Consider the following 21,696-nt stretch of genomic DNA (forward strand, 5'->3'; position numbering starts at 1 on the left):
TCATATTTTTCCAGTACCTGGGCATGAGCTTCCATGATGACAATATTTGGCTTACAAATTATTTTAACAAATTTTGAAGTGTTTCTAGGCATATCAAATTCACTACCAGAAGATAAACAGAGTGGTTTCAGAAATGTTTATGATGCTGTGCTATGTCATTAAACATAGTTTAATGCATTCATAGTAATAGGAGACTGAAGTTATCTTTTGAATGCATGTGTCATGCAAGTAAAAAATCTCTTAACAAAATACTATGTCTTTGCTACTTTTTGACTGGTACAATATCCAGCAAAGCCAGTAGCATTTCTCTTCTGAGCAGGGGTAGCAGGATAGCACTGTACTTCTTTCTTCATCATAGATTTCTGTGTATCTGAATCATGTCACTGTTTTTAATTGGCTCTTTTATCTGTCAGGCTAAGTTATTCTTCAGATCCCCTTTTACACTCTAGGTATGCACTGTTTTTGCGGTGTCTCTGTGCAGGGTACCGCGGCTGATGAGCCCCCAGAGCCCCCAGCACCGGCACTCGGGTGCGTGCACCTGGAAGAGGGGCTGAGACATGTGGAATCGTGAAAGGGCTGCTGCCAGGGGTGTCAGAGCCAGTAACCAGCCTGGTGTTATGGGCTTCGGGGAAACCACCCCCTGGGACTGCAGCTGTGCTGCAGGACTGAAGGCAGGCTGGATTGCAGACGTATAGTAATGCTTAAAGACTGGCTGCGCTGTCGGAGCATCATGTCTCTTGTTTCACAAGACAATTGTATGCAGTCTGCAGGCCTTTCATGTCTTGCATTTTATCCCGAGACCCATCTCCTTTTGAAAAGACATTTAAAGGCGTCTAGCATGTATGTGGGTAGGATTTTTTACCTAATAGGAGATTTTTTCCCCCAGATTTTACATGCAAATTGTTGGAAAGAGGGGCACACTGTTGTGTAAACTTGGAGCATGTGAAATGCGAATGTGTTCCGTAAATGATACATTTGTTGAATGAGTGATCACAATCAAACAATGTATCGCAATTGTTTTCTTTTCTTTAAAGTAATCTTGCAGTCCAGGAAAAAATAATAGGAACATGGTGAAAACAGTCTCCAAACTTTGTATTGTAGTGTAAGACTTCAGTGATGGTACGTGCAGACTGGGGAAATTAAAGTTACTGCTTCTGTAATAACCAAAGCTTTGCCAAAATTGAATTTACATTGCATTTTCAGAGATCCTGTATCTATACATATGGGTTAAAGAACCAGTGGTGGGGAGTTCTCTTATTTACTTGCCCATAGGCCAAAAAAAAAAAAAAAAAAAAAAAGTAAATTGTTACTTTTGACTGATGCTGTTACATGGAACTACTACTATATTGGTACTTCATTTAAAAAGTTAATTGTTTGGGTTGTTTTTTTTTTTTTTTGGGGGGTGGGGTGGGTGGGTTTAGGACTCTGAACACTTTGTAGCTTGCTTTAAATCTCTGTTGTCCTCTGGGTGCATCCTCTCTTCATTAGTGGTTCTTTTATATTTCAAGATGCTTTATGCTGCCCCTGACACAAATGGGTATCTCCCAGTGGAACTTTCCATGCTGGTAGGGTTGGATAAAAGGCAGTGCACAATCCTTTTGGCCTGAGTTACATCTAACAATGGGAGCAATTGTGGCATTAGGACACATACCTTAGAAAGTAAGTCAGGTGGTATTGGACTGCTGGAGGTGTTCTTGTTATCCAGAGGTGGTTTCAGTACATTGCAAGAGGAAAAGGCTCTACTTAGTATTCAAGGAGGGATGAACAGATTGAAAGTTATGTTTGGGATGGGCTCTTGTCTCTACTGACAGTAACTGTGGAGTCTCCAGGGAGTCTATTCAACTCTGCCACATACGTTAAAAGGAAACAGTGTCAATCGTACTGAAGAACTTGGATGAATTTCACAAAACCACTTCAGTGTGACTTAGTGTTTTATCAGTTTTAAAGAGTGCTTTACCTTTTTCAGACAGAATAGGGATATGAAAAGTAAATAAACTATTCCTGTATCCAGGATGAAGGAAATAAGTGGATGAGGAGGTGCATGGAGAAATATGTAAACGGAGGTTTTACTGCATGTAATGGCAGTACTGGCTTTGGGGACCATCCCTCCACTGTCCTGTTCTGTGAGCTGCAAAGTGACTGTGAAAGTGCTCAGAGTGACCATGTTTCACAGTCTTTGCACAGATATAAATACCTATTATGCAAGACAGCAAAGAATCAGACCCAGGTATGGGTTATATGCAAATACTCAGTAGACTCCATTCTAGATGCAGGAGGTTTCCCTGCTCACTGCAAACAAGACCTGCTGCCCACTCAGCAGCTGCTCCACTTAATTGTTCCCTAGTTTTCTTGGCCAAAATCTTTTCCTTGTGTCTGAAAGAGCACCTTTAAGATTTACCATGAAGAATGATTTTTAAGATGTCTTTATTTGCCCTTGACAGAAAAACTCTTTATTGGGAGACAATGTGTCACAAAATGGGAGCTGTGGTTCAGGCTTGGTCACGCTGCTCCTAACTTTTCCCCGCATGACTGCACTGTAGCTTGAATTGATCGTGGCAAGTAAATTGAAGCTGTTAGTTCATTTAATTGTCAGTTCTGTGTCTGTGCACTAAGTCAGTCAATGATTCTTCTGAAGAGACTGCTACTACATCACATAGCTGTTCACATGGCCATTGGATGTGTATTGATGGTGCTAATGGAGTCATTGAGCCAAGCTCACATCTAGCAATGTCACAGCTCCCCAGATATTGATCATGATGGTGATTTGTTCTGCAGCAGTGTCCTGAAAACCCAGGCAGTATCAGAATCCAATGTACTAGTTAGTAGATAGGGTGACATAGCCCCAAGGCTGAAAAGGCTACATGAAACTTGAAAGACAACAGTAAAAAGAAAAAACAGTGGTGTTGATCGTGATACAGAATGCACAGGCTAGCTTTACAGTCATTGAGATTTGTCATCACTTGAAACACCTTGAAAATAGTGAATGCAGTGATGATTTTTTAAAATACCAAACTTGACAATATTTTAATTAAAAAGAACTTTCTAATGAACTTTTCTGGCCATTCTGAACCTAGTAAACAGAGATGATTATTTTTTTTTTATGGACTGGATGACAGAGGAATTTTGATGAATGTTTGAAAGACCAGTAGCAATCTTAGAAGTTAGTCTAGGGAAAATTTTCATTTGACCTAAGTGTAGCAGTGATCCTATTATATCTGAAAACATCTTGTAGAAAACAGCTGTTGGGTCACTAGTCCACTTCACCCTGGAGATAGGATTTCTTTTAACTGTATTCTGTCTAGAAATATGTCTTCATGTTATTTTGAAAGCTAACATTCATTTAACCCTATTTTGCCTCCTTTCTGTCTTCGATGCTGCTGTAAATAATCCCTCGGCCTCTTGGCTGCAAAACATCCTATCAGCATTTGTAGACACCCAACTTTTTATCACTGACAACCTCAGCTACATCTGAACTAGTGATATAGAGGTGAAAAGCTGTGTCTACCATTACTGACCCTTTAAGAAATATGTTACCCTTCTCTGCCTCCTTTGCATCTAAAGAAAATGATTTTTCTGTATAGGCTCTTTTTCTTCCAAGATTGCTCTGTCTTTGTCAAACGCTTTCCTTAAAAATGTCTTTGAGACCTATCCTGGGGATCATAATGATCATCTTCATCAAAGAACAAGAAGGCAGAACAACCTGTAGCATCAGAGAATTATTCCTCATGTACAATTGGATAAGGTGGGATTGATGCAACATTTAATAACTCATTTATTTTGGAGCAGAGGCATTCGTTATTTGCATTGATAATCATTCGGTCATTCTAAGTATTCTTCTAGAAAACAGGGTTCTGTGTATAAACTAAAAACTTCAATTCTGGGGGAGGGGAGAAGTCAGTGATGATACTTCTGTATGAATGATCTGGGATGCTAAGTAGTTTGTAACCAGCTGACATTGTGTGACTCAGCCAGAGAAAGCTGCCTGGGGTATATTGGGGAGAAATGACACAGTTGCTTATTATTGTGCTGAGATCAGCTGCTGGGACAAGAACAAGAATTATTTTTTTCTCAGAAGGAAAAAAAATAATAATGTATCCCATTGGGCACCACTGGAGGAACGCTTAGCTAATGAAGGTGCTAAGCCTGCTGAAACGTTGAAGGTAAGTTCCGTTTCCCTCCTGCTTACTGTACTGAAGCAAGACCATTATAGGACCAAAGCAGTGTATCCATAGAAATCAACTTTAAAAAGTAAAGCTCTTAAGAAAGCAGCCGCTTGCCATTTTTTTCCTGCTTTTTTTTTTCTTTTAAAGTAATTTTATAAGTGACATTTGCAGAACTTTTTAACAAATGGTCTAAAAATGGTACTTTATTAATGTAGCTAAGAAACAATAGGTATGTTATGGTACCTATGTAGGATTTACTTTAATGAGCAAATCTGGCTCACAAATCAGGATTATTTTGCAAGAGTAAGAACTGATAATGTGTATAAGTGTTTTCAGGATCAGATTCCACGCTGCATCGGAAATTTCTCACAGTTAATAGGTCCTCCAGCTAGTCATTTACTGCCAAGAAAGCCTTCTTATTGATTATTATTTCATATTAATGGATCTATCAGGTATTTATTTGGCAAGTTTCTTGATTTTCTGTATTGATTTCTCCCAGGGGTAAATGAACGGCAGAAGTGGACATAGGCAGTCCTCTTCTGCTAGGTCTAGATATTTAAATGTATTTTCAAAGTATCAGATCTATTACAGGAGCATTTGGGGCAGCCATTTGGATTCCAATAACGACAGATTGCAAGACTTTTTATTATATGAATGTGAACTCAGGAAAACAGCTGGATGGATCATGTCAAGAATACTAGCGTGTTAAGGAATCACAGGGGGGCAAATTTCCACTAGAACTCTAGATACCTGTCTTCAGCCCTGTCTGAAGAAGTCAAAGCTGTGTATGCAAATCAAACTGCACATTTCCAGCTACCACAGTTGTGTGTGCAAACGGAAAGTCAGCAGGCAGAAGTTTAGTAGTCCCCTTTAAACTGGTCGTGCCAGTATCTGAGAGGTGATTGGATGAGTTTATCAGTGTTCCAGATACAGCTTGTAATTGCTGCTTCACATTATAAACAAAGCCATTAACTGAAGCATGTCTACATTTAGTGAAATGAGTTTCATTCATTGAAGACATTGGGGCACATTTAATACCTTTTTGCTTTGTGTAATGACAACAGTAAATCTTGCGCATTTGCAAATATTTAAATCAAGCTTCAAAGTTAACCCAAATGACTACTTCGAGAGAGGAGCAGACTTTATGCATTCAACTAAAAATCTCTTTTTTTACATAAACATTTTCTGTTACAGGTTTATTTTTTATAAGATCTTGTGTAAAGACATTGCCTTTAGGAAAAAACATTGGAATTTTAGGGTTGTTTCAAATGAATGTATAAGGATAAGTTATATACCATGACTATGCTGCCTCCCATGCAGCTGGATTAAAAGGATTTGAAATACTGCTGGACCAAGCCCACAATAAAACTCTCTATTTCATGGTCGTGGGTGCATGTGAAGCTATTTCAGAATGAAGCTCATGATCCTGGACTTCTCTTCATGAGAGGCTGCATTTATGAAGATACTTTATAAACCAAATTGTAATAGAGGACTTGTAACTGCTTGGAGTTACATGCTTTACATCAGGGGTCCTCAAACTATGGCCTGTGGGCTGGGTACAGCCCCCCAGGGTCCTCAATCTGGCCCCCGGTATTTACAGGCCCCCCCGCCGGGGGCTGGGGGGGAAACCAAGCAGCCGCAGATGACTGCCTGCCACTTCATCCGCACACCGGCCCCCTGGTTAAAAACTTTGAGGACCCCTGCCTTACATGGTTGCTTTTGGGGGAGCGCAAGGCTACACAGCAAGATGTAATTTAACCTTTTGTATGTGTACCAGGATTTGCATAATTGCACTCTACGCAGTTAAATCCAATGGTAAAACTGACCTTTGGATCAACCAATAACTGCAATGAAGGAGGATGTTCATGCAGTGATTTTGCTACCTTGTCCTGCAGCAAGATAAAATATCAGATGGACAATATTTGCAGAGTTACCATTTCTCCTCATGGCTCTATCACATTTGGGTTACAAATCCAAGAAATTTAAACTTGAGCTAACAAATGTTGGCATAAAAATTTTGGTGTTTGCTTCTCAGTAATTATCAGTAATTTTTAAAATTTATTTTCTCAGAATAAATTCTAGTTTTGAACTACTGAAGAATTGAAACCGTTGTTCAGAACATTTGAATTCACTGAATTCTTTTTTGGAAGCACTTATTGGAATAACTAGTTTTTACACAGTCATTATAATTCCAAAATAGGTTCTAAAAATTAGGCTAGACGTTACCTAACAAAAAATGTTACAACTGATTATGCCCACACTATGAACTTCAGAAGCCTGCTCTTCATACAAATACTTTTATATGGATTTTCAGAGAATGGACACAATAATTCAAGGCTTGCTGCCTTCATTTGAAAGTTAATTTGGATTAAAATAAGGTTTGCATTTAAAGTGCAAAAGCTCTTCCTGTATAAATGCATGTGTGGACAGCTCTAATATGGGAATCAAAATGTCTTCTTGTTTCAGTTAATCTACTTTGAAAATAGAAGTGTTTAGCTTAATCCTTCATTGAACTGGAACAGGTCCACTTATTCCAGTCCACCTGTGAGTTATGTTGGAAAGGGAGTAGCTTTTCTGAATGACTACTATTGATTTCAGAAATATTTTTCCAACTGCTTAGGTCTGAGCCTGATCTCCATTGACATGCATTGCAGCCTTCCAAATCTCAAGTCTAAATTTTGCAACTATCTCATCAAATAGTAGACTCAGTTTTAAATGCTTGGAAGACTAGACTCCAAAACTGAATTTAAACTGTACTGAGTATTTGTGACAGAAATGTGACTTAGATTTTTTGCTTTTACCAGTCTCAAACTACAATTAATTCTTTGTTGGCTGTAGGTATGCTAGTAGCAGTATTATTTAACATTAAAAATGACAGTGATGATAGTCATTAACTGAACAAACTAAATCACTGATTGTTTTGGAACAGGGGAAATCAAGTCATGTACACAAATCCCATCAATCTCAGTTAAATGGTGCCATGACTTTAGGAATAATTCTCTGAATCAGGACTTAAGGCTGTCAGCTCTAAAGGAGCAGGTCTTGTTATCTTCAAGTGTCTGAACTGTGCTTAACCAACTAGAACACTGTTATATGGTTGAGAACTTGAGACACAATTGCAAAATATTATATAAGAATCTTCTGGACACTTCAGTGGATTCTGAGAATAAAATCCTTACACTTAGTCTTTTGGGGGGCTCAAGTGATTTTTTTTTTTTTTTTTTTTTTTAAATGAGAATTTAAGCTCCTTATGCAGTTCACAGGATGGCTGATGTGCATACCTGGGTTACTCTGAAGGTCAAATACTGTGTATATTGGACATTTCAAGCTGCTGTCCTGCTTAAGTTCCAAATCATTAGCTTAGCAAATGGGAGCTTAAATATAAGCATAGTCAATGGGGAGGAAAAAAATCTGCTGCATAGTATGCCTAGTGATAGAAAAAGCTACAGAATGCGAACATAAATTTTTAATTCAACATTCCTTAGTTTAAAAAAAAAACACACCAACACCAATCCCCTCCCCCTTACAAGCTTGCAAAAACTAGGTCTGAATTCCCAGTGGGAATAATGAGCAACAGCAAGAGTGAATGCTGGGAGAGAAGAATGCAATTGTATTAGGCTCCATCACAATGGGAGGTAAACCCAAATCATTTATAAAACGTAAATGCTGGCAGAACACAGGGAGCTCAGAGCACCACACTGCAGGTGTGATTTATGAGGCTGGGGACTGGCTATAAATCAAACCCTTTTGTTTTAAATAGTACTGCTTCAACGCAGGAGATCAGTTTACATGTAGAGGAAATGATGAAAAAAATGCAGTACATTGCATCCCAAGAATATTAGAGAATCAGCTTTACAATAAGACTATCAGTGCCATGTTCAGACAATGGATATCTGATGCGCAATTTAATGAATGCTCCCACTGCTTCTACAGAGTGCCCTAATCTAGCAACTCAAGTTTGTTTCAAATGTATTAATTATGGGATCTATTTTGTAAGACTAGCTGTTAAAATCATTGCACTTAGGATCAGGAATGCATTGGTTATTCCTGTTAACTAGCTAGAGGTGTCCTTTTATGCCACCAAAGGCTCTGCCTGTTTCTATGTTATCTGTATTTTTCCTTGATGATAAAGGTTTATGGGTCTCATTATTTAGTGGCCTTGTCCTGTGGAAATGGGTGGATAAAACAATGAATTCCTATGTATTCAAATACAGAGTGGGCATCCTGGAAAGTTCTGCCTGATTACAAGAAAATACGTATATCTGGCAAAGAAAAGTGCTTTTCTCCCTCTATTGGTTGTATAATTATCAAATAGAAGAGATTCTAAAAGTAACGAGCAAAATTATGTCTTCTGCTCTGCTTTCCAGACCTGCCAGGGCTTATCTTGGCTGCATATTTTGCATTCATTTTGCATGCATACCACTAGAGCAAACTATATGCCTGAAACTGTGTCCTGCAACGTGGGCCAGAGAAGCACTTTAAAAAGCTGAAAGGACAAAAAGCCTACATAAAGGGAGATACAGCCGTTATATCAGTGTTCAAAGAAATTTATAATGAAACAAAAGCTTGAGTACGGTGCATTTGCACGTATTCTGGGCATTTGATGTAGTGGTCTTATGTCAGTAATAGTTTAGCCATGTGAATGTAAGAAGTTGCCTTTAATTCACTGATAAGCAGAGTGCCTTTATGTCAGCAAGGAGCCAAGAGACATCTTGTATTGCAATGCTTTATTACTTTCCAAGAGTCCAAAATGCAAACACTAGAGAAACACATAAGCACAATTTCCAGGATCTTTCCAAGGCTCTGATATTGATATAGCCAGCATCAGCTATTGCTGGAGGCATTAATATCAGTTGCTAGTTTGAGGAAAGTATCACTTCACTGAAATAATTGATTTTTTTTCTTACTTATTGTTATAAAAACACATCCAGTGCATAAATATATGGGCAGTCTATAAATGTTAAAACATATTCCCTCCTCAGTAGAGCTTGCAGTCTAGATTAGACCAATATATGAAAAAGATATATTGATGATGAACAGAGAAAAGAAAGAAGTGTCTGAAAGTACTTTTACCGATTTCTTGAATCTGACCAGGTTTCCAGCTGATAATGGGCCAGACTTGTAAAACTATTTGGGCTTCTGTTTTTCAAAGATTAGGGTGCTTAAGTGTCTTTAAAAATGCAGTCATTTTACATGTAGAAATCCAATGCATCACAAAAAATGCATTATGTGGGAGAGAAGTAGAGATGGCTTTGTGCCATACAACTCTGATGTTGTCTTGGACGCTAGAGTCAATTTAGATAGATAGCCTTGAAAGGGGTCTGCCCAAGTTGTGTAGTCCTCTCAGGTTGCAGTGACATCTGTAATCTCTATAACACTTTGTGTTTTAACTGGATTCCTGAAAACTCTTTCCATCTTAGGTATTTTTCCTAGGTGAACACGCTGTCTTCTTTCCTTGTCTGTTGTGCCCTGTGAGAGAAATACTTTTGTGGACTAGAAGCAGTGTTTTAAACCCCATTTTTGCAAACTCTTCTGCCTTTTACACAAATAAAGATGTCACTCGAGGGACCTTGTTGCAACATAGTTAAAGCTGATTTAAACATTGAATTTCTTTGCCATCATAAAGGTTAAATACACGGAAAAGCAAAAGAATGTTTATATAGCAGAAACAATAATGAAGGGTTTACATCTGCAGCCTCCATGAACAGTAGAGGCTGTGGCTTTTCCTACGTACAGCCATCAGGAATAACTGGTGATTACCAAGTTCAAAGCCTATTGTCTCCTCCAAAAAGCCGAGTTGTTTTTTTGGGGTTGTTTCAGAATGACGTGACGTCTGATGGCTCTATTCCTTTTATAGGTCTTCTTGATACACATTGAATCCTGACCTGGGATGGAAAGTGATTTTTGTGAACGTATTTACAGAATGACGTGTAATAGATCTAGCAAAGGCTGAAGTCTGGTAATAGTGACTGATGTAGTACCACAGAGAAAAGAAACCTGAACACTGCTCTCCGAGGAGGCCGAGCGAGGAGTGAGGTAATAATGGGTTTCATTGCCCAGTCAGGGTCGACAGAAGGAGAGGTGATTTTGCTCCTCAGATTGTGCTCAGAGGACAGGAGGCGGTGTGTATTTTACATATATGCAGTAGGTGATAAGACAGACTTGTTCAGTGATCTGGGAGGCATTGTGCTATGTACAAAGGTCTCCTGCAAAGCTGATGAATATTTTTTCCTATTGCAGGCCTGATACACTGAATGCCTCCCTGCAAATCTTGAATCCAACCTTGCTGTGATTTGCTTGCTGTATAATCTCATTAAGCCAATGGGTATCGCACCTGTGTAAAAATCACAGGAGAATTTTTTATATTCTGTAGCTGACAAAGGGAATGTCCTGAATTTATTCTAATGGCGTGGTTTTACTTTCAGGTAGGAGTTGGCATGCGCAGACCATTTCAAAATATTTACTGCAATGGCTGCAAGCATGAAACGTTCCGTAGGAGCTTACATACATGAGCATGCAGAGTATATAAAGAGGACGATTCATGAACTTTGCTGATTAAACCATAACCTTCCACATAGGAAGCTCAAGTAGGTCATGTACTGAGGGGAGCTAGGAAACGCACGTATGTGTGTGATGCAAATCTGATAGCCTGTTTAGTAACCAGGAGTGGCCAACAGATGTTCATCCCCATTTGTCAGACGTGTTTACACATTTTCCTAGATGTTACAGATATACAGTGTATATCAAGAGCTCAGAATCCAATCTTAAAAAGTAGATGTCTTCTAAGATTGTATTCAAGATAAGAATTAGCTTTCCAACTTCATCAGCATCTGAGACTTGATTCATCAGAGCACTGAAGATGTGCGTATGGCAATCTCCATTCAGCAAAATTTTTACTTTAAAAACATGCTCTGGGAACAGAGCTTAAAATGAATGTGGGGTTATATACTTTGCAAAACTGGGTTTTGACTTTGAGCCTCTGGATGGGAAAATTAGTCATGAACGTTTGCTTCATAGTGTGAGATTTCTCCCTTTTTAATCAGGAGAGGACTGGCACAGGTGTCGTCACTGGAAACCACGACTACTGGTAAACAGTTATCAGGAGATGTTAGAACCCCTTTTAAAATAACAGCTAAACATGTGAGTAGGTAGAAAATAAGCAGAAGTAGTTTTTTTAACATTTGGATATTAAGAAAATATTTTTTTTTCAAAGATTGACGTTTCAGTTTCAAAATTAAGCAACAAATTTGTAATTCAGAGAAAGTTTGCAGTCATCTGTAACGCTTGGGGTCCATATGCCTGCAGACAGACATTCCCTTTATAAGTCATTTTTCCCGGATCCTGGGTTTGTACAAATGTAAATTAAATGAATAAATAAATACACATATGTGTTTTAATATGTTCCACCATTCCTCTGATACTGCCCTGTAGGATACAATAAAGACATGAGGAATCAGAGTAAAGGGATCAGGAAAGGCTTTCTCTTTATTCCTTGTCAGGAATACAGACGTAAGAATCAGTGCTTTGGAGGATGCCCTGTTACTAGATCCTAATGTGTGTCAGAAATGCCATCTTCAGCTGCGCTGCTAGTGGAGCTCTGCAAAGTCTGCTCCACAAAGATGTTTGCAGACTGAACATGGAACCTTTTTGGCTTCAGCATGCCATTGGCAGCAGCAGTATCTCGTTTCCTCCCCTGCTGTCTGTAGGCCAGAAACATCACTATCTCCAGCCACGGCAAACTGAAGAACCTAATCATCCCTATCTGTTCTGAAAAATGTGCACTGTGAGGAGTGTCCCAGAAATGGTAACTTCCTGATGTGAGTCAGATTCTCCATCCTAATGTCTGTGGATGTCTTCTGAATTTTTAAGCATTTGTATTTTTTTTAGTATTGACATGTTATCTTGCAAAATAAGTTCATTAGTTGAACAGTGCTCTTTCACAGCATGGTAGGAGTTACTGCTCCAGGTAAGAGCACTTTCTGGTCTGGTGCCTATCTTCAGATTTGCCAGGGGATGACACCGTATGGCAATGGGAAGATTCTTTAAAAGCCCTAATTAGGTATTAATACAGGTGCTAATTTCTGCCTTTAATGTACCTCTGACAAATTATTATCATACTCCAGTGAAGAGGTTTAAGGCAGGCAGACTGGTGGGGGATATGAAAGGGATGGAGGATCCTGCTGGACAGCCCAACTCAAACCTTATAAATCACTGGAAGTAGGGTTTTGGAGCAGATTCTGGATTTGTTCATAATTATGTAAACACATTTTTAGTTTAATAGGTATGAAGAGTATAAAACAGGGTAAGCAAACTATAGCTTCAAAGGGAAATGTTTAAAAAAGTTTGAGAACATCAGTCCTAATTATTGTATATGACATTAATTTTAATTTCCAATTAAACTCTAAGTAGAGGATATCTTACACACATGACTGTTTCTGGTCATCTGCATATTATGTGAAAGAGCATGTTTTGCTATTTTTCAATGATATATTTAATGTACTTGAAAAGTTTCATTTCTCTCTCTGTAGTTCCAACCCAGGTAAGAAATTCTTTTTTAAACTTCATAAATTAGAGAAATTTCCTATTAATTCATCTGGTATAGCCATTGTTAGAAATGTTATATTTTTCCCCCCTTTTATGTGTTGTGTAATTGGTGATTGATCCAATTTAGTTCTAAGTGTCAGAAGAAGCAGAAACCCCTCTAATTTCCAGAACCTGCTCTACAACTTTGTAGACTGTGTATATTCCAGTCACAGTCTCTATCTGTGCAAAATTTGGAATAAATGTATTGAAGTCAACAAAGCTGTTTTAGTTTAACATAATGTAATAATAGACTTTGTCCTCGAACTCCATCTATCATTCCAGCACTCGTTAGGCATTCTGGTTTTGTTCATAGTAGGAGCCATCATAAAGAAATTGATTTCCCTCTGTTCACTCATCCAATTTATTGCAAGAGAACTCCATGTTCATTTGCCCGTTACGCAGCATTTTGTGGAGTGAGAAAGAAACAAGCCAAAAGAAATCAGCAGAAGTAGTTATCATGTTGGATGAGACTCTGCTCCTATTTATTTTTGGTATAAATGCAGAACAGCTTCACTTCTCCTGGAAGAGTTTATTTGCATTTAGTTGGGTGAGACTAACTCCAGATTATACTCTGAACCCCAAACTTCACCACCTCTACCCCTGTTTGCTGCACTGAGTTACAAAGGAGACTTCTCATGATCTTGTAGTCTATGTGTTACGATTTCCATTACCTCTGCTGTTCCTCCCCCTCCTTTGTTGCTAGTTGTGTTCCCCAGGTTGGGCAGCCAAGTAATGTGTCCTCCATGGCTGTTAAAACCACACTATAAATAGACTGGGAAGCAATATCTTTAGAGCAAAGCAGTTGGTACAGTCCTCTTTCCTCTCCCCAGTGGCAAAGTTGTTCATGACCACAGCGCACCTGGTCTCTGTTATCCAGAGAGCATTACTTTGGGGTTGTTTCTACGTCTGGGTCCCTCACAGGGTTGCGCAAAGCACGGTGCATTCCAGTAAGGATGCCACCATCAGTGTGCCGAATGTCGTCAATGGCAATGACAGAAAATGGGAGCCCTCTCCTCCTGCATTTCTCCGTGCTGTGAACAAAAAGGCATTCTCGGTGGAGCCAAATTGAAAACTTTCTGCACAGTTGGCTCAGTTGGAAATTTGCAGTGAGGAATGTGTTAGCTGGTAGATCTGTAAGCTGTGAATTGCACAGAGACTTGACGTGACAGTAGATGAAGTGATCCAGTAGTAGTTTTGCTTTCCCTCGATGCCACTCATTGGCTTCCCGTTTAGCTGCATCACATGGAATCTCCCAACCTCATCTTCAGGGCCTTACAGATGTTGCCTTCACTGCCATGTCACCTTCCTGTGCTAGTTTACCAGCTTCATATCTGTGCCCTGCCTACAACTTTGTGCCTTCTGACAAATATTTTCTATCCCTGGCACTATTCTTCCCCAGAAAACTGACCTGCTTCTGTATGTCAGTAACCCTTTGCCCACATACCATCCATTTCTTGCCTTCTCCATCTAGCATCATTAAACTTTCAAGTAATGAAACAGCTTGTTTTGGTTTGTCATGGATGCTGTATACTTATACAAGTTGGGTGGGCTAAGATCAGTACTATTCTTGTGGTGTTGCATTTCTGAAAGCTGCGTGTACAGGATCCCTATAGACCATAATAAAAACCTCTGTATATATCTTAATTTCAATGGTTTGAGGACAGTGGCTAAGACCAGCACTTCATGGCACGATCTGTGGCTAAAGTAATTACAGCAAACCCTTGCAGCTAAACATGTAGATGAAGTTTTCACGCACTTGTGTGATTCTGGGAGAAAAAATATTCTTTTGGAAATTCTGAATAATGGTTTTGATGAAATTAATACTGCAGAGACTGTCCCTTTGGAATGATGATTCGTCAGCAGCTTAGAACAAATCAAGTAAGAATTTTATACAAATACCAAACTGTTATTTAAAATACGTCACAGCACTGGTAGGGAACTCTGAGCTTGTGCTAAACTCAGCTTTCAAGTTTGTGGTGAACTCCCAAGCTCCACTTTGACTGGGTGGTTTGGAACATGGTCTCTTCTTTTGCCTTCTCTGGCAGTTTTCCAATAAACAGTGTGTCAGCCTGTTATGCTTTCACAGCTGTATTAGCCCTTTTGGCCTCCCCACCAAGCGCCTGACTAACGTCAGTTCATCTTTGCCGAGACTGTCAGTCCTACTGGAAAAGTGAGTTTACAATTTATTCTTTGTGAGTGTGACAGCTGATAGCAAGCGGACAGACACTTTTTGCGCACCAGTCACTTTTCTACTGAAAGAGCACAAGGAATAACACATACACACACATATGCGTGCGTGCACAGATATGTATGCGTACATATTTATGAACTCAAAATGTGTATTTATGTGCAAAAATGTGTATGTGTATCTTTCTAAAAAGAAGAAAGAATACATACACTCATTGCCTTGTTTTTCTTCTGTTTCCCTACCGCTCCCAGGCATTGTCTATGTCAGAGCCTTCCAGGCAGTCCCTGGTCCTCATCTGGTGCACAGCTCTGCCTCTGAATCACGGGCTCAGTGTCATTTGGTTCCTACTTCCTTACTTGGCCCGCTGCCTTCTCCATCTCTTTGTCTCGATTTCTTTCTTGCTCAGCTTGCCCTCTCCAGCTTCTTAATCTGTGAGATTTTATCGAGGAAAAGTATGCACTTCTGTAGCATTGTATCAATGCTTCATTTCATTCTTCTGCCTTTAGGAAAATTCCCAGGCTCTAGCTCCAGCAGCCAGTACATACAATCTGCCTTTTCCTAGATGTTAGCCTTCTCATTGCCCTGCTCTGGTACCCAGACAACAGCCCTTACAAGAGACTTTTTCAAAGGTAGATTGTTTTGGCCCTGCTTCCCTGCTTATTAATACAAAATCTATTGAACCAGGGTATGGTGAAGACAGCCGGACATAAACCCACAAGTGATTCCTACACTGAAATGAGGATTTTGTAAGGTGCGTAGACATGTCCTGGATGAGTCCTAAAATGTTTTGGAAAAAAGACTGACCTCAGGGGAATTCAAGGCCCCAGACTAAATCAGTAACTCAGAAAAAGGTGTTGAACTCTCAGGTTACCAAAAACCCCCCTCTTAAACAATGCAGCATAGGGACAGTTTTCACTTTCAGGCAGTAAACAGGAGTTTCAGGAGTAACTCCATTTCAAATGAGCCGTATTTGACAGGCAAACTCAGACTGAAACCTGAGCGGAGTGTTTGTGAATGCACTTGGGCTGAAACTGAAGAAAAGCTTTCTATGAATCGCTATAAACGGAAACCACTGTGCTAACCTAGATGGGTGCCCTACTTCCCAGCTGAGGTCCCTCCTCCTGCTTGCTCCCTAGGGACTGGCATGAAGCCATAAGAGATGACCTGGAGCAAAGGGCTCTACCCCAGATACAGTGCCAGGAAGGAGCGATTCTTCAAGCGCAAACCACTCTTCACTCTTCTCCCCTGCAGTGTGGAAGACGGTGGAGGTATAAACCCTTCTGAGCAGTGTCTTCTCTTCCCGCTGCCACCTGCTCTTGGCACAGTTTTGTCTCTGTCCTGCTGATGCTATTGGGGTGTCCAGCCTCTTCAGGCAGCATGTTTCCATGCTTGCAGCCCTCAATTATATCTTCTGTGCCTATATTTCCAGGGGCTGCCTGGGTAGTACCTTTTCAAGGGCATTTCTGTCTCATTTATTTTTTAAAATCTTCATTTTTTATAGAAAAATAGAAAAGGTGCAAAGTGCATTGCCCCCCCCCTCGCCGCCCCCCCCCGGTTTCTTGTAGTCTATAGTTACTCCTCAAAGTATAGCCACTGTTGGGTTGAAAAGTGATGGTTGCTTAACAATACACAAAAGCCTCACACCACGTTTATTGCCACTGTGCTAAGGAAAATGTTATATTTAGCACTGCAAGTTTATGACACAGCAAAGGATCTTTTTTCTAAACTTAAGGTGATTTTTTATTTTTAGATGACTTTCCAAAGCTGTAGAAATATTAGATAGCTAGGTCTATATTTAATATTTTCCATTGTTGGATTCTAATTCTTTCTGATAGAGAATGTGCTATATTTCTTCATGAAACTTGTGGAACTTTTAGACCTTCCAAGTGATTTAATGATTAATTTTAGTCTGAGCAGAGTCCAATATATGTCAGTAGTTCTGATTTGTGCTGGTTGTTGCACACTGGCATCAGTGCTGACTGAATAAAATAGAAAAAGTGCAAAGACTGAAGTCAGTGCTAAGCTGTCTGGCTGCTTTATTGCTGCCCCTCTTGTCCCAGTCAAATCCCATCTGTCTGTATTGGAAATCAGCTGTCCAGGCTGCTGTTGGCCAAACTTCACCCAGGTGCCATTGGAGAAATTATTTTAAAATTCTGGGTGTCTCCATGCAACTGAAAGCACCGACCTGCCACAAAGAGAGAAACTGGGACAAAATCAAAGAAAACTTAACACTAATTTCTGCAGAACTGGACTCCAGTTCCTTCGCCATCTTTGTGGCTTTTTGTTGGACATGCATCAGTATGTCCATGTCTCTTGAACTGGGGAGCCCATGACTAGACCCAGCACACCAGATGTTTCTCATCAGTGCTGACCAGAGGAAGGATCATCTGCCTTGACCTGCTGGCAAAGCTCTTCCTAACACAACCCAAGAGGCTGCTCACCTTCTTTGCTGCAAGGGCAGATTGCTGGTGTGTCTTCAACTTACTGTCCTCCAGGGACCTCTAAGATGTCTTTCTGCAAACCTGCTTTCCATTTGGTCAGCCCCCAGCATATACTGGTGCATGGGGTTGTTCCTCCCCAGCTGCAGGACTCAGCATTGCCCTTTGTTGAACTTCATGAGTTTCCTGTTGGGCCAGTTCTCCAGCCTGTTGAGGTCCTTCTGGATGGCGGCTCAGTCATCTGGTACATCAACCACTCCTCCCAGCTTTGTATTATCTGCAAGCTTGCTGAGGGTGCACTCTGTCCCCATCATCTGGGCCCTTAATGAAGAGGTTAAACAGTACTGGCCCCAGTATCAGCTCCCATAGTACTCCACTAATGACTGAGCTCCATCTGGCCTTCATGCTGCTGATCACAACCCTTTGAGCCCAACAGTTCAGCCAGTTTTCAGTCCACCTCACTGTCCATTTATCTAGTCTGTACTTCATCGGTTTGTCTATGAGGCTGTTCTATGAGACAGTATTGAAAGCCATGCTAAAATAAAGATAAATCCTTATCAAAGTCAAGATCTTCAGGTCTAATCCTGCCAGGTTGGACCTTTTCTGTGTCATACTGCTGTTGAGGTCTTTTGTCCAGGACAAGTTGCAAAGTCTCTTTCTGTGCCATGTTTTATGAGGCTGGACCTGAGGTTTACAGTTATATAGAAAGAAGGGAGAAACAATCTTTCATAGAAAGTATTTTAATACTTTCAAGTATGAGCAGCTTACATAATAAGATTCAAATCTGACAGTTAGGCATGGACCAGTGATACCAAATATTTTAAATTAGAAAAATAAGAGGTTTTATAAAAACAGAGCAGTTTTGTTAGAGCTTTTGAAATGTATTGAACTTAGCATCCACAAATGTTAAATGTGTACAGTTTACCTTTAAGAGGAAAGGCTCTGCAGTGGGCATTTAGCTAGATTTGTACACCTACACACTGCAGATGGTTTAGTTTTATAAGAGATGAAACTGCATTTGGTGGAACTGATTAAATATAAAAACACCACCATCTGCCATTTATTCTAATATAAAATGGTTTGGGCAGATGCTGACATCTTTTGAGGTGATTGATTCATCTCTGACAAGTGAAGATTCTCGGAGGGTTCCAGCTGCCCACTGCTCACACAATACCCGCTTACGAGAGCAAACGCCAATCACTGCACTGTGATTTGGATGTAGCAGGTGAACGAAGGGCACTTTAATAACCAGCAGCCTGGAATTCCTAACTACATCAGTGGTGGGTTTTTTTCTTCCCCTTTTTTTTTTTTTTTTTTTTTTCCTTTCCCTTTCCCCCTCTCCTACATTTCTGGCCCACATTAAACTGTGAGAATATTTTATGCACATGGTATACTGTATTGGAGCACAGCTACCCTAGCATGGCAATAACTGGAAGAATGTCAATTTCTGCCACAAATAGCTCTCTTTCATTTTTCAGAGTGAAAAACCATTAGATACTCTTCACATATGCTATTAATTTTAAAATTATTTTTTGCTAAGTGTCCATCAGGATTACATTTAAACTTCCTGGAGTATTATTTATTGAGTATGACACCAAATGCTTTGTAATAACTTAAATAACAGATGTCTATTTTGTTTTATTTGATAACAGTCACACTCTCTACTGTGGTATGCTTTAGGGTAGCTTGCTGTAGTGTCATCTTTTTTAAAGACTTTGCTCAAACTTTTTAGAACATGCATGATTAGTTATGGAAGAATGCATTTAAAAATACTCAGGACCAGATTGTGACATCCATACCCACACTGAATAGCTGCTTGCACCAGCAGTAAGCCCTGCTGCAGACAGACTCCTTTTCTTATGAAATCGGGTCCTGACCCAACGCTAGATTTGCAGTAGCTGCGGTGGACTTTTGGTCTGTCTCCAAGTGGGAGAAAGTGCAGTATAATTAGGCCATCAGGCAATAAGGAAGCAGATCAAGTCAGTTCTAACACTGCAAGTATATAAACTTAAGGACTTATTCAGAATATCTTAAAAGAGGATGTTCTTTTTGTACATATAATCTCTGACTGTCCCATCCCTGGCCGCCCCCCCCCCCCCAACTATCACTTTGAACAGCTTCTACATTATAAAGAAATAGTTAAAAGAAGGAAAAGGGTCTGTTTATATGAAATGGCATGAAAATGTGACAGTTTACTGTTGTGCTGGCAGAGGAGCGTATGGTATGTATATATAAGTTTGGTCAGAGGGATACTGTCATTTGCTGTTGAAAGTATCTGGAGTAATTCCAACAAACTCTGGAATAAGCCTATTGTACGTGGAAGAAGCTGGTACTGCAATATGGGTAAGAAAACGCTGTGGGGCATTTTTGAACTATTGAGAGAAGCTAAAAGCTATTTTAAAAAGGATGGATTCTTATTATTGGTACAGAATATTTTCTGCTCACCTGTTGCTGAAGACAGGGCCACAGATAGTGTCATTTCATCATTTTAAAAGGTAAGGGCTAAAATTAAGTCAGCCAGATCCTTATCTGGCATAAACTGGGGCTTGAAGTCAATGAAGCTAATCTTATTTTTATCAGTTGTACATCTGGGCTAGAGGATTCAGAAATCATCTTCCTTATACTTCTCTTCATATTAACCCCTTCTTTGCTTATGATGTTTCCTTCATTCAAAACTTAAGATTCTCCATGTTTACCTCAGTCTCCTTTTTCCACAAGTGCTTTTTCCCCAGGAAGAAGTGATCTGACATCTTGCCTCAGAACAACCTCACTGACCCTTCCAGGATACTGGTTTGTAGAAGGCACTGATGAATGCTTCCCCCTGTGACAGGAGGACTCTCCCATCGAGAGAGCGACTGTGTTATTTCATCTAATGATCTGGGAAGCTGGATGCTTGTGATTGCCTCTGAGGTTGGCTTTACTGCTGTGAAAGAGCAATGTTTATGTAAAGCTAAAAAAGCAACACCTTAATTTGAATGTTCAAAAGGTTTGATTTTAAACAATGAAACAGAATCTGGAAAATAAGTGTGTGTTGGAAGTGGAAAGGAAAATCAGAATCCTAATGAATATACAGTACTTAATATATGGAATGCATATCTGACTGCGGGGAAGACTTTTTTCTCCATTTTGGCTCCTATTTCTTCTGACATAGAAACATAATACAAACCTAAAGTGTCTAATCCAAGAAACAGCCACCATAACCTTTATAATGCAAATGATCTGACTGTTCTATAGTGTCTTTCTTCCAGAAGGGTCCCAAAGTGCTATACAAATTACATGTGGCTACATGAATCTGTTCCCACACCACTGAATTACAGGGAGCTCTGGGGAGCAGAACGTCTTTCTACCAGTGCACAGCAGCAGTACCCAGCATTTTGGGATGGCAAGCAGAAAATACAAAGGAGGTGAAATAACAAAATAAGAAAAGATGAAGCAGATCAAAATTAAGATTTAGAGGACTCAGGAAAAGGATAAAATCAGCTCTGTGTTTTTCTTTGATGGTGTCATCAGAGCTGGTGGTGCATATTGTTATTGATAGCTATAGCTGACCTTCGCAATATTTGTCAGGAGGGTTCCCAGGACTTGGGCAAGGGTATCCGGGCAGCAAACAGTACTGCTCTGTGTTTCTGGCTTACAGGCCATTTCTTGCTACAGCCTTTCCTCCTGTGTGCCCAAGTTTCCACAGAGAGGACCCCACTAGAAAGGTGCTGGGGTACCCATACCCCAGCCAGATACGATTATTTCAGGAAATGCTTGGGTTTGCCTGAATCGGGTGAGTTTGGCTCCTGTGCCACCTACCCTGCTCCCAACCACCCCCAGCCTCAAGCAACAGGGTTGACTTGTGGAACTGGAGCCAGAGTTAAACCTCACTGCTGCCCTTAGTGGGAGTGCTCTCCTGGCTGCCACTGCTCTGGCCAGAGCCCCCCCGGAGCAGGCAGAGGAGAGGGGACCAAAAAAAGGATGGCGGGAGAAAAAGAAGAGAGTTTCTCACAAAAGCAGTTCAACAAAAATCAACAGTCCTCCACAATCCTATTTTTTATTTCTTTAAACAAAGTGTTTTGGATTTCCTGTAGAAGTTTAGAAATTAATACCTTTTATTTTCCCCCCTCAGGCTCTTAGGATTGAAAATTGAAACATGAAAAAATCCTTTGCTCTATCTGATTTGTCTGATTTTATGTCAGCTGAAAATTTTGTCTGACAAAGCTAAAACTTGCCACAGAACTGAATTTTGAGACGGGTTTTATGTAATAAGCACTAAAGTATCTTCATTACAACTGTTGTTTCTCACCTAAATTCTGTTAAATTGCCATTTCATGTTGAAAAG

The 21,696-nt window shown here is 40.0% G+C and overlaps 1 long non-coding RNA gene across 1 annotated transcript; it reads left to right on the forward strand.

The window, feature by feature from the left end:
* The first annotated feature begins 4,001 nt into the window (after positions 1 to 4,001).
* LOC129784908 (uncharacterized) lies at positions 4,002 to 13,168 on the forward strand. The gene is made up of 3 exons (XR_008748149.1): positions 4,002 to 4,160; positions 10,021 to 10,199; positions 11,663 to 13,168. It is a non-coding gene; the product is annotated as an uncharacterized LOC129784908 (long non-coding RNA).
* The last annotated feature ends 8,528 nt before the right edge of the window (positions 13,169 to 21,696 follow it).

The sequence above is a fragment of the Falco peregrinus genome, chromosome 7, assembly GCF_023634155.1.
Source record: "Falco peregrinus isolate bFalPer1 chromosome 7, bFalPer1.pri, whole genome shotgun sequence".
In the NCBI taxonomy this organism is placed as follows: domain Eukaryota; kingdom Metazoa; phylum Chordata; class Aves; order Falconiformes; family Falconidae; genus Falco; species Falco peregrinus.